Genomic DNA, 6,000 nt, shown 5'->3' on the forward strand with positions numbered 1-6,000 from the left:
CCCCACATATTCTTCAAAAGGGTTTAGTACCTCTTTCTCTGGAGTTTTAGGATCTGCACATTTGGGGAAGCAAATGTCCGTATTTAGAATAGAATAGAGCTGGGAGGGACCTTGGAGGTCTTCTAGTCCAGCCCCCTCCCCCCCTCAAGCAGGAGAACCTATATACCATCTCAGACCAGCGACTGCCCAGTCTCTAAACAAGATATTTTGTGACCTTTCTTCTCTTTAATGATTCAATAGGATTTCTGGCTGGTTACTGCTACTTTCCTGGGGCAGCTTTAAAAGGCTCATTTTGCCAATTTGCCCTTTTTTTTATCTTTGCTTCCTGCCTTGAGCAGGGAAACCTCTGTTCTCAGCTGCAGAGCTTGTAGTTTTATTCCGAATACTGTGAGGCTCAAAACTACTATCTTAAAACTGACCTTAAAAAAAAACCCAAGTCTCAGAATCAGAGAGGTCAAATAGTTAAAGGTGCTGATTCCATGTGTTTGTGTACATGTTTGTGTGTCTAACATATGTCTCTGTGTTGTCAGATGCAGTACCTGACAACAAAGGTAGCATATCATAATTTCTAAAGAGTAATGTATGCTTTCCTTCTCTGGCGCCGGTCCTAACCCAATATTGGACTCTGGAGTGTTTTAATAATGTAACTTAAGGAACTGGGAACATCCTAGTTACAGAGCTTTTTTCTTTTCTTTTTCTGTATTAATTTTCAGTTGGTTTCGTAAGTCAATGGAGGAGGGAGAAATGTACAAGAATGAAAGACATCTGGCATTGTTAATTCTCCAGAAAAAGCCCCCTTAACAGAGAGAGAGAATATTACAGAATTAAAACATTAAAACATCAGCTGTCAAAGCTGAAACATTCAAAGTAATATTACAACAGATAAAAAGAACCAACACATAGATGGGATGGAGGTGAGATTTTGTCTAGTAGCCACTTCCAAAATAGGATGCCCACATCAGGGCCCCCAAGTCAAATGGCAGAGCCAGGTTTTCGGGCTTTTAATGTGGCCTTATCCATCAGGTGATCATGACAAGAAAATACATCCAAGCCTTATTGCACAGCCTGCCTCAAATGCAGCGTATACATGTAAGTACTTACATCTAATCTAACTGGAGATCATGGAAAGGCAGAAAACAATGGATTATAAAGAGCAATAAAATTGCCTGCTTGTGCTTCTACAGAGTCTAGCAGGCTGACACTCGGCCCCAAAGACTGAATGGGCTCCACCCAAGGCGTCCTGCAACTTGATTTGGGAGGCGGAATTGTTTCCGTCTCCCCTAAAAGGGCTTCAAATCCAAAGAAAGACATTCCTTGACAGTAATAGCAGCTTATCGGTGCTAAAATGCTTCCCATTTAAGTTTCACATTTCTCAGTGGAACATCCGAGCAGAAATTGCACTCCAGTTTGCACTAAGAAACGGCTTCCTCCAAGCTCTTGATCTGCCAAGGCAATATTTTACCTACATTTGTTTCATTACGTATCACAGCTTCGCTGTTTCCTTCTTCTTTTACCGGGGTAAAACATTGCGCAGCAAAGAGAACCGAAAGGGGAATTTAAGAAATGCGCCGTTCTGTTCACGTCTTTTTTTCCCAACCTATCAATTGTCAGCTTTTCCTCATCGTAGTTGTCATTTTTCCCACACTCCCCATTCGTTGAAAGGCTGGGGTTTAGCTACTCTTTTCCTGAAGTCAAAGAATGCATTTATCGCCTGTATTGACCCAACGTGCTGAACACAGTTATTGCAGCCACTTGTTTTCTGAGTTTACGGAATAATTGAATAAATAAATTAACCAGACAGAGTTCAGACCATCTGCTAGGACACTGTTGAAGGAAAAGTCTTCATCGTGGTTCAGTCCAAGCCGGGAATAAACAACATGGCGAAGGTTGCAGTTTATTGAACAGGAGAGCCAGACAGAAAGATGGCTCTGACAGAAAAGAGAGAGAGCACATGTAGGGAGTGGGTTTTTGTACCATCTGGAGCCTTTTGTTTGGAGTTGTTTCCTGTTCCTGTTTGAGGCTTTGTATTTCCTGTGTCATGTATTCTGACCTGAGTCTGGGTGTGCCCTTTGGCATCTGTGGGTTAATCCTATTATGTCCTGTCTTAGAGTTTCGGTGGGGTATGTAGATTTTAGGTGTCTTTGTCTTCTTAATCTTCTAGCTGGGGGCCTCCAACCTTCCTGGATTATTTACATCTGCATTTCTACAGAGCTGGTTTCTGCTTGGGGGAGGGAGACTTGGGGCTATTAAGAAAAAACTGGGCATGCTTTTCTGCCTCTTTAAGATCCTTTGAGGAAATAATTTTTTTTGTCCTTTTAATATTTCCTTCTCTGGGGGGGCTGACTTCCCACAACGCCAAAACCAAGGTTAAAAGTAACCGAGTGTAGCATCAACCCACGAGATGAGCAGCATGTAAATTTGATAAATAAATGTATAAATGCAGATGTTAAGTCTGACTCTGTCTTGGTTAAGGAGGTTGGAGAAGTACAGCTCTTGCGTGAATGTGGGATATTTGGGTGATTGGAATAGATCACGGACTTCTATTAAGTTGCAAAGCAGTGTGTTCATTTAACCATTGGTGGGAAAAAAACATCCAACCAAATATTTTATTCCCATTTTCAAATAAAAGAAGGGCGAAAGGGAGGGGAAGGAGTAGGGTTTTTTTTTACAGATCTTGGCAACTTCTTGCATTTTATATTGTATCTTAACTGAAGGCCAATATTTTAAGATGTTTATACTTTTTTAAAGGGCTTGGAAAAATCAGCAATTATGCCCACCTCACTGGGGTGCAGGATACCGACTTTTTCTTCAGCTTCTCGGCTGTCTTTGCCTTGACAGCTTCCTCATTTATCCATGATGGTTCCAAAAGCATTCTTGAGATTCCATGTTCCCTCTTGGTTCCATGTCAATGGGTATCTTTTTTTTAAAAAAAAAAAATGCTGGGTACAAATTCAGATATTCGTGTGTGTGTGTGTGTGTGTGTGTGTGTGAGAACTTTTAGGTTTGGGAGACATTCCATTTCCCTCCTACCCAGATTTGAGAATTGCATTTCCCACTCTGCTGCGTTATTCAAGTAGGTCTCCGGCAAGCTAACTTTTACTTCCAATTATACACATGAAATGCAGTCCTATACAAAAAGAGGGACTTTGGGGGGGCTTTTAATTTCTCCTGGATCTCTCCTTGTGCCTTCTCCTGCCTCTGCCCTCTGGCCAAAGTTGGTTCCAAGTCAGTCTAATCTATAGCAGTGGCCAAAATTGTGGAAACCTTTTGGGAAGAGTGTATTTTTGAGGTTTGATGGCTAATAACGCCACTTTGTTTTTGGAGTAGTACCATAAAATTATATATCAATGGAAAGATAATTTAATCAAGAATGTCATGCAACAAAGTGTGTTCAATTATCTGTACTGTATTCTATGAAAGGTTATAGCCAAATAACCAGAAAAAGGAAGCACAACTTGTTTAGGTTGATCTCAGGTAGCTTTCCTTCATCTGATGGTAGCCAATGAGCGTGAGTGTTTAGAGAGCCAATCGGGTGTCATCTTGTTTTGGCCATGAGCCAATCGGATCACAGTAGGATCCAGTGATCGATGTCCTGTATTGAAGCTGAGAGGAGGACATTTGTCAGTGTGTTCTGTGATCGCTATCAAGTTGGTTGGGGTTTTTTGTGTTCTTTCATTGAGTGAGCTTGTAAAACGTAATAAAATTAAAGGAATGGGTGCAAAGAGTTGACTGGTCACCCAGAAAGCGATGTAAAATAGAATTATTAAGTGAACAAGGCTACATATAAAGAAATTAGAAGAAAAATGGGTGGAAACTTAACCAAAGGTAGCATTTCTACTGTACGCTTTTCCCAAAAGGTTTCCACAATTTTGGCCACGACTGTATAATGTTAGCATATAACTGAGGCAAAAGTGTTGAACACAATCCACCTAACTCTGGTCTCCCTAAGTAGCTGTCTAGTTCCCCTTTCTTTTCCTGTTCCATGTTGGTTAGGGTCTTATTTATTTTGAAGATACTATTTTTATTTTATTTTTTTGTTCTCTCTTTTCTCTCTCCTTTCTGCTTAACATAGTGGGCTTTTTTTGCTTTTGCAGCTGTTTATCAACAAAGGCAGAGGAGAAGCAACCACACCTTAAAGTCTGTAAAGTTAGCGCTGATGTCGGTTGCCATGCTCCTTGTGTTCGTGTGACCACAAGGGATACACCTCCAGATGTTTAGGCGTCAAATCCTGTGGAAAACGGGATTGCTTGATGTTGAGCCATTGGTCATGGCTGTGCTTTATATTCCATGAATAGGGAGCTGTTGGGATAGCGGCTGACATCTTGGGAATCTCCAAACCTACGGGTTGTGCGGCCTAAGCCGTGTTGTACAGCTTTTCAGAGCTGTGATGGCCCAGTGGTCAGAATCTAGCATTGCAGGCAAACTCACTGCTCACTGCCAGGCGTTCGATCCTGACCGACTCAAGGTTGACTCAGCCTTCCATCCTTTACTGAGGTCAATAAAATGAGGACCCAGATGGTTGGGGGCAAGAGGCTGGCTCTGTAAACTGCTTAGAGAGAGGGCTGTAAAAGCACTGTGAAGTGGTATCTTAAGTGCTATCGCTATTATATCCACAGGATTTTCTACCTGTTGTGAGTCGTTCTATCCGCGGTTGCTTTACAAGCTGCTAGAATAAGGTTCTATCAATCTTGGCGCAATCCTAAGGCTCAACGGACCGGTGGCCAACTGGATCGTGACGCTTGCTTTGTTCTGCAAACAAGCCAGGCGTGTTTGCTGTTCTAGCCGTTGTGGTGATCTGTACAAAAAAAATAAAAAAGGGACGAAATGCCAGAGGGAAATCAAAGGCCGGGCTGGCCTGTTGTACTACTAGGCTTACATTTTGTGTAAAGCCAGCCCTTGGAGTTTGTAAACACGGGATGTACGGCTGGATATTGATTTTGGACGAGAAATGCTGAGGCGTGGGGTTTGGAGGTGTTTGGCTTTTTAAAAAACTATGTTTGAGGTTTTGGGCTTTATGTTTTTGGGCGTTCCGTTCCTCGACACCCCGGGAAAACGGATAGAGGACCAAATAGAAAAGGGTGCTGTATGCAGCCTATTTTGGGGCAATTATGGATTATTCAGTAGCACGGAAAAAATATATATCCAGTCTAGATGACTCGTAAAGTTGACAAGAGGCACTGATGGATGCTAGAGTACTTGGGGTTGCCTTTAAGATGTCTGGACTTCAACTCCCAGAATTCCCCAGCCAGAATGGCTGGCTGGGGAATTCTGGGAGTTGAAGTCCAACATCATAAAGTTGCCAAGGTTGGCAAAGCCTGCATTAGAGGAAGGGTGGGTGTGACCCACAAGGCTGGCCCTATCATTAGACTATCCGGGGGAGGAGGGGGAGAGAACAAATTTGGGTGGCAGTCTGCTGACTATATGCGATACCATACACAACTCCTCCTAAAATCCTTGGACTGCTACCTCAACTGTGCTAAGGGAAACTCACCCCCAGTCCATCCATCTATTCTAGAATAGAATAGAATAGAATAGAAGCTGGAAGGGACCTTGGAGGTCTTCTAGTCCAGCCCCCTGCTCAAGCAGGAGAACCTATACCATCTCAGACTGGTGACTCTCTTAAAAACCTCCAGTGATGGAGCGCCCACGATTTCTGGTGGCAAGCTGTTCCACTGGTTGATTTTGCTCACTGTCAGGAAGTTTCTCCTTAATTCCAGGTTGCTTCTCTCCTTGATCAGTTTCCATCCATTGTTTCTCGTCCTTCCCTCTGGTGCTTTAGTGAACGTGACCCCCTCTCTTCTTTGTGGCAGCCCCTCAAATACTGGAACGCTGTTATCGTGTCTCCCTTATTTCTTCTTTTCTTTAGAATAGCCAAAACCAAGTCCCGCAGCCGTTCTTCGTATGTTTTAATCTCCAACCCTTCGATCATCTTAGTTAAGGGGTAGGCAACCTTGGCTCTTTTATGACTCGTGGACTTCAACTCCCAGAGTTCCTGAGCCA

The sequence above is a fragment of the Protobothrops mucrosquamatus genome, unplaced genomic scaffold (assembly GCF_001527695.2).
Source record: "Protobothrops mucrosquamatus isolate PMUCROS unplaced genomic scaffold, P.Mucros_1.0 scaffold2102, whole genome shotgun sequence".
Lineage (NCBI taxonomy): Eukaryota > Metazoa > Chordata > Lepidosauria > Squamata > Viperidae > Protobothrops > Protobothrops mucrosquamatus.